Raw genomic sequence first — 12,862 nt, 5'->3', positions numbered from 1 at the left:
TTTATATCTGCTAATTCTTCATTCATTTTAGTATTTGCTACTCATTTGTCATCCTTCCATCTTATACCCATTAGTCTCTTTAGGCTATGGTTTTCATAGATAGCATTAACTTTATTTAATCAGCTTTTCTAGAAAATTCATATTTTTCAGAATCTTTTATGTGAACCTCCAATTCAGTGTATTAAAAGCCTATTTGAGGTTTATTAGCATCAACAACAAACCAGCACGCCTATCTTTGCTCAATCCACATAGTCCATTACTGACTTCCAGCTGTCTACTGTTATTAACAAAATCTGGCAGACCTCATTTCACCAAGCTAGCCATAAGCCTCCTTTCAAAGCATTTTTGCTGAAATCCTAGGATACTCCTTTGCATTAATATAAATTAAGGATATGGGCCTATAGTTTTTGTGGTCATCCCGGGTCTATATTATCTTGCCAAAAGGTGTTTCCAGTGAATACGCAAGATTGAACTTCAAACCGTGAAAACTCACTAACGCGAACGGCCAGGTCACAGATTTTTTTTCCTAGTTAAAAAAAATCGGTTGGCCGTCACCATGAAATTGACCTTTACCCCACTGTCGAGCGATCTCGGAGTCGGTATATTTATTTAGGGGGGTGTGGGGGTCACAGCCCCCCACATCGGGGGGGCCCCACCACTTTATAATAATTTAAATGGTCAGTGGTGTTTAGTTGGTCCACTGATTTTTTTCCCTAGGAAAAAAAAATCGATGACATGGCCGTTCGCGTTAGTGGGTTTTCGTGGTTTGAGGTTTAATCTTGCCGTATTCACTGGAAACAGCTTTCGGCAAGATAATATAGACCCATTATCCCACCCTGTTCCTCCTTTTGGTATCTCTATATTTATTATCCACCTCCTTGATGATTGTTTTTCCCTTGACATTTTGAGGCCTGTTTCATCACCATATCACCTAATTCTGCATAATTATAAAACGTTAATAGGGAAATCATTGTCTTCATTTGTCTTCTCCCTTCACTTAGGCTAATAACTCCTGCACTGCTCCTCTTTGACAGAGACAGATAAAAAAAAATGTTGGGGAGGACTGGACTACCTGAAACAAAACTGGCAGTAGTGAACTGAGACAGATTTTAGAGAGCTTTCTCTGGTTCCCCAAGTTTTTTTTCATCTAGTCTTTCTCTGTATATCTAATATAATCCCCCATTTACAAAATTCATTATCTGTTCACCCATATTACACTTCTGTTGCACCTCAAATAGCACATTCTTTAAGTCTGCAAAGGTACACACTGCTTCATTTTTCCTTTCAATTTAGCACCCTTTCAACTTTACCAATTTCTTAATCCTTGCTTATAATTTTGGTCATTAAGTCTCCATACTAAGTCACAACATCCTCCTGCATCCATCAACTGCTGCTCTTGCTGTTTAACTTAGCTTTTATTTTAATCATTATCATTTCATCTACTTAACACTTCAGAACATCAATTTTTCTTATTGGACAAAATACACCATCTCCCTTTTTATCTCATCCTTTATATCAAGCTGGCAACTCTTTAGCTCCCCACCTTTTAAAATTCTTCTCTTGTAGCTCATAGTCCCCTGTTTTTCCCATCACTATACCCTCATGTTAATTTTGTATCATCCATTGCCATTTTTTATTTCACACCTCTTCTGCTTATGATTTCCCATGCTATTTCCCCAGCCATACTTTCCAATAATTCTGTTATGCTAAGCTATTCTTCTTGCCCATGTATTTAACAGTCATCTATTGTCAGTCTCCTCTTCTATTCCAGTTTCACATTTATGTGTGAGTAATGCAGCAAGAGCTGTTTATCAGTCTCCACCCTCTTGGAGCAATCAAGACGTTCTAGTTTACAAAAAAAAATGTCTGCATGAATGGTTCATTTCTATAAAATGTACACTGACTTGTTGAAATGTTTCTTCCTCTTTATATCATACAAACTGTAGTTCAACATGCCCACAACCAAAACTGTCTCACATGTACTATGGCATTCCATCATATTCTCTGTTTTGAGTTGGTGGAGCACACATTCAAATTTCCACACCATATTGACCTCCTTTCTGACCTGTCCCTCCCATTCATATTAATACATGCCTTGCCCATGTCCATTTCATCATTATTTGCGCAGATCGACCTTAGCAATGTGCTGTCCTCATTTGCCTTGTCCTGAATCTATACCCATCTGCTCTCATTGATAGTTCATCTCATGTTTTTACTACCTCTGAGTTGGTCAGAATACCTATTCCTTTATTCCTCCACACAGCCATACATCTCATCCTCTTAGCGCAAGAAATGTTGACAAAGCCAGACAAAATAGAGGGCAAAGGCCCAAAACAGGGATACATTTTAAATATTGCGCTTATAAACTTGGAAAGTTGCTAGAATAACAGATTTGGTTAACATGCATTTTCTGAAGGATATGAAGTCTGAAACTCAAATGCATGTAATTATTTAGTGACTTTAACCCTTAAATCATCCCAGTGAAAAATACACATTTTTTATGAGGAACAGGCCAAAAATATGAGACACAAATGTGGACATTATGTGGAAATCTGTACAGTTGAGAGGTATGCACACAGCTGCCTTTTTCCATCTTGACTCCTTATCTTCCACATCTTTTTCTTCTCCTTCTTTTCTTTTTAAATTTTGGGTTAATCTTTGTCTACAGCATTATCACAAACTCACAACATTTCCAATCAATCTTCCTCTGTGTCTCCCTCTTTTGACCAGATTATTGATTCCTTCATATACCATTATACCTTTCCTTTCTCAAACCCCTCAGTTCGTATTAGAATCCTTCCAAAGAATGGTGGCTATCCCTGCATCTCCCTAGCAATTATATTCCTTGAAGTGTATCAGGGCTGATTCGATTTTACATCTTCACCTGGCTAGTTCCCCCACCTTCACATTCTCTTTTCTCTGTCCTTTTTGGCCTCTAAGCTGCCATCAACCCTTTTCTTAATGTCTACTTCTTATCCTTTTTTTCTTATATTGTTCATAATACAGTCAACTCTTCACTTACCTTCCCCCTGCCTTCCATTCTTAAATCTCAGTATTTTGTAGTAACCCTGCACTAATTCTATGTTTTTTGTATTTGACCCTATCTTTCAGCTGTCATACTCAACCATTCTCACATTCCCTACTCAGTCTCAGAACCTAAACATGTCCACTGTCTTGTCCTCTTCCTTATTATCTTTTTCTAGTTATGGAAAAACCTATCCTTGCTGCATACTCCATACTAGGCTTTTCTCCAACTGTAAGATTTCATGGTTGTGTCATCTTCCATACCTTTACTTTCTTCCTATATGTACTCCAAATGGTCTGTCTATAATAATAAAACCCCACTATCTAAACCTCAAGTCTTTTTTGTCTTCCTATTTTCATTTTAGTCAGACCTATCATAGTCATTTCCAACAAGTCAAATTTTATTTACAATCTCAACCAATTGAACAAACTTGCTATGACCCCCCACACACACATTACAGGCACTTCCGCTACTACCACTCATTCCAACTGTCTCGCTAGCCTCTTAGTCCACATATATTCTAATAATGAGCTCTCTTTCATGCCTTAATTATGGGTGACCACTAATTTTATTTATTTATTTTTATTTTTATTTTACATTTGTTGACCGGGCTAGTCTAACTGGATATATGGCCATTTTCAGTAGAGGCCCAGGGAGAAAAGCTCCACTACAGCATTATGTAAATTGAAAACAAAAATAGTACATAAGAATACATATTTAAAAAAAAATAATTAGACATAGAGACCAATAAAAGTGAATATACATTACATACGAGAATACAAAATGACATGTTTATAACAGGATTAATATGTGAAAAGGCAATATTAGAGAGTAAAAACACAAACAATATAAAAAGACAAGACAGGGTGAGTTTTTTTTTCAAGGGATGCATATTTTGAGCATGTGAAGATGGTGGATGGAGGAGGAAAAATTTGTCAGGATTAGTACATGGGCAAAGCCATTGTAAATGGTAGGTAGATTCTTAGTTGCTTTTTGAAAAGTGGTGTGGATTCAAGGGATGTTAGTTTGTTAGGGAGTTTGTTCCACGAATTACCAATCGTATTATTGAAAAGACAGTCTCCAGATTTGTTGTTAGTTTTAAGGGTGGCAACTAGTGACTAGTGACCACTTCCCATAACACCTTCAACATTCTGGTCGTGAACGTAAACATCAGTCGTACCTTCATTCCTTAAGTAAACTTGATTGAAATATTCACTTTTCTTGAATTTGTTTACTTATGTAAATCCATGTGTACCATTTATAAACAACTGCCTCTTTTGCGTAGATAATAGCAAAAGGGTATTGCCTTTAGTCCCATGTTATTTATTTATCCTCATCTTTTTTTTTATATTATCCCTAGATTCTTGACAGATATGCTGCTTTAAAGTGTATAAATGCTCTAAAACAAAACATGCTCTTAAATATGTGAAACCTCATTCAAATTAAAAGACATGTATAATCCTACTGTAATATGAAATGGAAACACCAACAGAAAATATACCACTAGACTGACATGCATGCCACAGTATATTTCAAATCAATGCAATGACAGAGCTACAGAAACATCACCATACCAACGACCCCTTACTCCTTCTCCACATCAGCCCAACAACAACACCTCCTCTCTCTCTATCAGGTTCAGTCTGTTTGGATGTGTGTGGGCTAAGCCAGTTCTGCCACTAAATATTGCATCTTCATTTACTCTGTGAAAATAGCTAAACAAGGAGTAATACTAAGTGGCCAGTATACAGGGACACACAATACCGTTGCTCTTGATATCCATTTCTTAAGTTTGACATTTTAATATAGTCCTTGAAATTGACTAGAGATAATATAGTTAAACATCTACAGTTCCATTTACCCTTTATTCATTCTAAGGTCAGAATCCATTTCACACATATCTTTCTCCTTGTTCTTTTGTTATACAATATGATGCTTATATGTACCATTGTTTTCGAGTACACATCTATTTCTCAACATCTCATCCATTTCTACATAGCCTGATTCATCAGTTTATGAGTTTTTGGTCTTACACTCTTCTCTCTCAGTTTCAAAGTCACATCATTTTCTGTTCCTTAAGCATTCCAATTGTTCACTGGACAACCACAGAAGACAACATAATTCCATTTCTTTTTGTCACCCTTCTTTCATCACAATGCATGCTCAGCTCCATGCAACTCCAAGCATATCTGGATTGTAGTTTTTGAGCTACATATCAGCTGTACTTCTCCTGTCATACTTCTGTTATGCCCAGCTGCACTAGGCTCATTCCTGTCATGCTGGACTGACTTACTGAAAACTCTATCTTTTATTTACATATTTAATCACTACACTTGGGGGCAGCATCTCTTGCAGCCTTCTGACCTCTATGTAATTCCTTGCCATATGACACTGCTCCTTTTGGGAGTCTTTTTTTTAATTTCCCCATCTTTACCATTTAACCATAGTCCAGAAATCTGACCTGCCTCTCTTTCCCATTGGCTTCTGCTTATTAGGGGACAGAGTGCCATTGATCCGTCAGTTCTTAATTGTTCACACATTTTTTGTCTTGTTCTTGTATCTCCATTTTGTAGAACCATTAAAACTTCATTCAGGAGATCATGACCCATCTCTTCCCCCTCCTGACCAGTTTCAGCCTGCCTGGGTACATGGTCTAGGACCCTTATGCCACTTGCTACAGGAACCACTTCACCAGTTTGTATAACCACAGCCTTCTATACCAAGGTCTAGGCATAACTTTTTTCTGGCTTATCTTTGTGTCTCCAGAACACCATGCTTCAATAATCTTGATCTTTATCAGTCAGCCAGCTTTTAGCTACACAGCAGTAGCATTGTTTTTTAAATACTGGTGTAGGCCATTAACTAAGGTGTACCATTCCCTTTCTTGTGAGCCAGGCCACAAGTCCACTCTTTCTCTAGTCAAATTATCAGGTCCATTCCCTCCTCAATATTAGACAGGCATGTAATGCTCAGATTTTTTTCAGCAAGTTCTACATTTCTTCTTTCATTCTTAGTAGATCAAAGACATCCTGTTGAATCAACAAAACTTATTATTCATAATCTTCATGGACTACTTCCCTTATGTTTAGGTATTTTGTCTTCAACCATTCATAAGTTCAGCCACATCCTTGTTTGCCTCAGCTACATTGTCTCTAATACTCAAAACACCTGAAAATCTTTAATATTTTATTATCTACCCCCTACAGTCTCAACTTTGGGTAGCATTACTGCCACTGAGATCACATTTATCTTTTCTGCAGTACTCAGCAGTACTCAGCAGTATCACCTGGACTTGTACTCAGCAAAAAAACACAGAGTAAACTTTTGAAGGGTGCACAGTGTTTCACTTTCGCAAAGCCACTGTAGCCTAAGTTTATTTTTAAATTTCTCCAGTTTCAGTGTTTGTACAGCAAAAATGTTTTAGCGGGCATAAAGAAAGGCCATGATAAGACAGTGTTCACCTATTCAGTCCTATAGGAGTACTCCGGTTGCAACTAAGTGCAGTGGTACCACAGGGGGTGGGAGTATCAGTGTCTGTATATCCATGGACATGAGTGTGCATACCTGCAAGAGAATAAATGAGGCTGTGTGCGTGTGCATATGTGTATGTGTGTGTGTGTGTTTGTGTGTGTGTGTGTGTGTGTGTGTGTGTGTGTGTGTGTGTGTGTGTGTGTGTGTGTGTGTATGTGTGCTCATACTATGGAGGTTAGGTAGGGGATGCATAGTCTTTATGTTTGCATGTGTGTGTGTTTGTGTACATGTTCGTGTGTATGTATGTAGCAGTGTGCAGACTGGCCTGAGAATATTTCCATGAATGAGTGCATATGAGAGAGGGTGCAGTCTTGTTTGTGAATGAGTATATGCATGTGAATGCATGTGTGTATTTGCATATGAATGTCTGTGAGTGTGTGTGTGTGTGTGTGTGTGTGTGTGTGTGTGTGTGTGTGTGTGTGTGTGTGTGTGTGTGTGTGTGTGTGTGTGTGTGTGTGTGTGTGTGTGTGTGTGTGTGTGTGTGTGTGTGTGTGTGTGTGTGTATCTTTGTGTTCATGTAGGGATTTCTTTGCTAACTTGATGCATGAGCTGCTGGTGAAAGCACTAGAATGGTCAGATCTGAGACAGGGTAATGGTCTGCTAACTGGGTGTTTTGCAGTGCAGCTCTACCATCTCCGTGAATTAGATTTTTTCTCCATCTCACTAACTAAACAGTCTGCAAGTGGAGAGCAATTCTCTTGAATCCTAAATATTATTATTAAATTCGCCACTGCTACATGTGAAATTGATTTGATAAAGAACAAAGGTATAGATAGTTGTTGTTTTACCTGGTGTCATTCACTGATCAGGTCCCCCTTCACATCCTAAGGTGTGGACCAATAATAAAGTCCTTTTCTCCTTTTAAACTGTTAAACTGTAGCAAGTGGCTGATACAGTTCATGCCACAGACGGATCACTTCAATTCTCACCACATCTGCAGTGCTGACATTCAGAACTGCCGATTTGCACCCCCTAACACTTTTTTGCCTGGGGTGTTTGCCACATCAGCCTACCCTAGCAATGCCTCTATTAAAGAACATATATAATGAAGAATCAAGTATAAGCAGAAGAAACTGAGACGTGAAAAATAAGCTCAACAGTTATTTACAATGAATAGTGTGTCTTAACTTTTTGTTTTCATTGTTTAAGTAATTATGCATGTGACTGGTTTGTGTAGTGTGTTATTTTATTTATTTGGTGTATGTGTTTTCTTTACTTTCATGGCCTTGGTAGGTGTTAGCCTATGATCTTAAGTGTTATGTTCTTTTAATAAAGAATTTCATGATCTGTGTTTTTGTAATTTCATTTTTGAAGTCATGTTTATATATACAACAGCAAGCAACCATGCTACATTTAAAAACAAAATAAATCAAATTGATGGAAATAGTTCATGCTCACTCTATTAACCTTCACACTGTCCAATTCCATGCAATGAAGATAAAACAGGGTGTTACAGTACTTCGTAAGTGGGGCTGTGAAATAAGGTGATTTCATCCTGCTGAGGTACAATCATACAAAAACAAAAGTGCAACATTTCAACAAAAAGTGCAGTGTCAGATTATTTGTACTGGGGAGCTAGGAGTTAGAATCGTTAAAGTCAGTACATGTAGAAGGTAGTCAATTAAGAAAGACCTTTGTTATGCTCTGCAGTATAACCTTTAAAGGAAGGAATAGGTGGTTAGAAAAAAAAAACTAAAGTATTATAAAATACAACTTTTAGTTAGTTCCTTTAGTTCCTTGTAATTTCTTTGTGCATTGAGCTGTATGTTTAGACCAGGTTGATTTTCTGAATAGGCTTACAGAGTGGCTTGCTGCTTTAATACAGTCTAATTACAGACATTAACATAACTAACTTAATTGCACACTGTAGAAAAATGTGTTGTATAGTTAAATAAAGCTAATACCAAATCCATAGCACAAAACACTAAGTGTACTGGTGAAGTTTGTAAAAGTTACAACGGTAGCATAGTACCATTGTTTAGTAGGTTTTTAGAGGCATTTCTATATGCTAACAGCTACAACTTCAATTCTCATAAACATGATTTGTCACTGAAGCTTTATATCTCAATGCAGTAATACTCACATCCTTAGAAAACTAAAACAACAAAACGGAAGAAGTTGATGTAAGAGTGTATACAATAAGAGAAAATGGGTGTAGGTAGAACAGATTTTGTATAATGTGCATCAAAAGGACTGCAACAGAATGCTAAGGCTTTCAGAAAGAATAAAGAAAGAGTGAATAAAAGATATTCTATAAGCAATGATGACAACTAGCAAGCAGGTTATGAAAGGTTTTAGTATTAAAGCAGATAAGAAGGGTTTGATACAAGAATGGAAGCAGCAGTAATTACGTAATAAGAAATAAATGAAACTGTGAGCATGCTATGTTACAACTGTATAGTGTTATTAGAAATCCATGATTAACCGAGACCCCATTAAATGACATTTACAAATGTGATGTTCACTGGTTATTGTAATGGTAGGGTACGGCATTTAAGCAGAGTTGTTACAAATCCTTTCTCATGAAGGGGGAAACAGCTATACTTTAAAATTTGTTACAGCTATACTTTAAAATTTGTTACTGCCTTTTTTCAGATGCATTCGGGTATTGATAGTCTTGGCATGCAGGTTGAAGAACAGACCATCACCAGATTTTAGTAAATGCATAGAAGCCATGTGGCTGGATAGTGAAGGACTTACATCGTTAAGGAGGAGCTTAAATATAAAGTTTATATGAACAAACTGATTTCTGTTTTTAATTTTAAGCATCCAGAAGATTTTATGAAGAGGAAGTGATAGGCTCTTCCACGACAGTAAGTTGTGCATTTAGACAGACTGTTACAATGAGTCTCTAGCATGTTTAGTAACACAGATGATAGATAGTAAATAAGACAGATGCAAAGAAAAAGCCTTGGAACAAAATTAAAATCATTACCAAAATTCCGAGTGTCTCTGGACTAAGAAAAAGCTGATTCCAATATAAGTCACTAAGCATTTGACTTACCTTTTTTTTTTACTAAGTTTGAAATTGTTTTCTATAAAACCTATGAGCATTGTTTGACTGTACACTTGGGTGTTTTAGTGAATCTATTGCCTAACCATAGTACATTATTCATACATGCTCATAATGCTAATACATCACTTATGAAGTTGATTAAACATTTTTCTACATAAGAACATTTTTTTTTGGCTTTAATGGGATTTGGTTTACAAAAAAGCATGATTTTGGCTTTAGTGGGATCTGGTTTTAGACTTGATTGTTGTGTACAGTTTTATATGTTGAGACCTGCTTGCATCTTGTTTTGCTGATTTATAACTGCTGCCCAAGCAGAGCAGTGAGTGCAGGGTGAGCTGTATATGAAATGAGCTGTTGCAAGACACATGTAGCTCACTTCTGATTAATGAGTAATGTATGTAGCAGGAAGTCCACTTCCGAGTCTTGGGACTTCCTTTGCCTACACACTAATACCTGAATGTGACACTGTCATTTGTTTGTCTCTAACACATATGACAAAAAGGCTAGGGATTTCATTTAGGTGCAGTATACACAGAAACACATCAGGATGGATAGCAACATCATAAAATACAAACTCGTATCAGGAACTTCTGGATTTGTTACAGGAACAGGAATGTCCTCTGGAACTTCCTCTGGAATTGGAGCACCGGATAACTCACTCTGAGATAAACAGTCTTTTTCAACGGCTATGTGCTGTGGTATAGGCTCAGACACTGGTCTCAAATGCTTCTGAGTCCATGTAAAAACTGCACTTTGTGATTCCACAATGTATGATGTTAGCCCTGGACAAATACTCTTCATGACAGCAATCCGATCATAACCTTTGGATGTTTGCATCCTAACCACTTCTTCTTCTTGTAATGGATTGAGCAGTTTGATAGTTTTATCATAGTAGGACTTCTGGGTTAAGCGCTTCTTCAACAGATTGTCTTTCACTGACATGTTGTTCTTGACACATAGAACCAAGAATTGACTACTGATTGGTAATATGGTCCTAGCTTGCCTCGACAGAAGTCTTTGAGCAGGTGAACCAAGATGTTCAGCTGAAGTGGTTTCTTCTGTTGATGTGGCTTTGTACTATTACATTGAATAAGATGAAAGTGCTCTCTCAATATCTTGTGACATAGAAGGCCAAAATACTAGTTCTCTCACATTTCTTTTTGTAGAATCGATTCCTGGATGACCACAATGCAAGTTAGTAATGTACTCTTGTTGTAAGGACTTTAGAACAATTACTTTTGGACCTTTCGTAATGATACCATTGTCAGACAAAATCTAATTTCTGTATGGAAAATAAGGTTGTACTTCTTGAGGTAACCTGAATTGCTTTGACAGCCATTCATGATTAATAAAGTGGTTAAACGTTTGTAAAAATGGATCTGTGGTTGTATAATCTCTCAGCTCATCAAGACGCGGGGAAGAAAAATTTCTCACTTTCATGACTTCAAAATCAAGGCTGTACATAGACAGATTAGAGGGGGGGATTTCAATAATGTGCTGGAAAATGCTGAATATAGTTGGATAATTAAATTGGGAGCAGATCTGAAACCAGGCTTGAATAGTGCTGTCACTGTTAAACCTGTCTTATTAAGAAAACACATGAAGTATTGCTGATATATATTATATGCTTTTAATGTATTTGTTTTCCTAAATTGTTAAATGGATCTCATTGGCTGGCTGTTATTATATGCTTTACTCATTTTATTTTAAAAGTGTGAAACTTTTAATTGGTTTTGACACTGAGGAAGGATTGTATCTGAAAGCTTTGCTGTTTGTTATGTAATAAATAGTTTGGCGTTTTAGTCCGAGTGCTTGTTTTAATATTTCAAAATCTAGGTTCTCATTCTCATGCTGTTCTGTGGTGTTTCTGGGTGATCTGGATAAGGTGTCAGCAAAATAAAAAAGTTTGCCTTTCTTGTAGATAAGATTGAAATTGTAAACAAAAAGAATACAAACTGCCACGGCTGAAAGAAAACTTATTTAATAAAGCAATAAAAACAGTAAGTATTTTTGCGATCAGCCAGATCACTTCCTCAGACTAAAATGCATTAACTGTCACATAGAATTTAAACTACAAAAGACCAATCAAATAGCAGCATCAATTAGCAAATTAATTAAAAACAATAAATCTATTACAAAATACATTTCATTTAAAAATGCAAAAAGGTTATGCATGACATATTGGCAATACATGAATACTGGTTAGGGATTGCCACAGCGGAACTCTGGTTCGCTAATGATTGGCAGTAGATTTTGACAAACGCCGAGGTGCCAGCTCGACGTTCAACTGTCAACGAAGGCACGCCCATTTACGCATGTTTTTCAAACGCCCACCCAATCGTGGGGGAGGAAATGCAGACTCCACACAGAAGGCGCTCCCCACACTCCAGCTGAGAATCGAATGGGAGAACCTCTTGCTGTGAGGCAACAATGTTACTGCTGCACCACTGTGGATGCTTGTAAAAAATGCTATAATAATTCATTATTACAATTTATGTGAGTATGAGCCCCATTATTTATAAAGTGCTTCTAGTGTTTAAGTGGTTTGGCTTTCAGAAAGGGTTTTAGAGACACCATTTCATTGATCCCTGGGTATTTATCAGCATTAAGCTCAGGGGCGGCTCATGCTATTGGACTGCAGGACTGCAGCCCCCCTAGCTGTAAGAAAAACAAAAATAACTAAAAAAAAAAATAAAAAAAATTCCCAAACTCCACGCATGCATGCTGATGAATCCGAACTGGTTTAACAGCAGTCTGGATGAGGAAGAAGGCATCAGACTACAGAGATGTCCAGATGTCTATGTGGTTACTAACCACATAGACTGGAAGGGGACTGGACTGCAACATCTGCAAGCTGGATAATCCAGCCTGCTCTTGCAGGAGCTGCATTCAGTTCTCACAAGGACTGTATTCTTTGTGGGAATTTTGTAACACAAGGCAGGAAACAGAGCCTGGACAGATCCCTCAGATAAGCTTTCAATGGGACTGGAGTGTGTTTCTACAACAGAACAGAGTTTTTTTTTTTCTTAAACTTACAGAGCTTGTGCGGTCCGTAGCTGTTTTTAAACAGTCTGGACAAGCAGAGTGTGTGTGTCTTAGCTTTCAGATCAGAGCTTGATGTATTTAGGAAACAGAGCTTTAGTCTTAGCTCTCAGAACAGAGCTTGATGTATTTGAGCTTGTATTTATGGAATGGAGCTTAAGCAGAGCTTTTTTATGTATTTAAAGCTTCCAGAGCTCTATGTATTTATGGAGGTGTGTGTGTGTGTGTGTGTGTGTGTGTGTGTGTGT

This window comes from Protopterus annectens, chromosome 5.part0, assembly GCF_019279795.1.
Source record: "Protopterus annectens isolate FY-2018-M chromosome 5.part0, PAN1.0, whole genome shotgun sequence".
Taxonomy (NCBI): Eukaryota; Metazoa; Chordata; order Ceratodontiformes; family Protopteridae; genus Protopterus; species Protopterus annectens.
Note: the sequence above shows the minus strand (reverse complement) of the source record.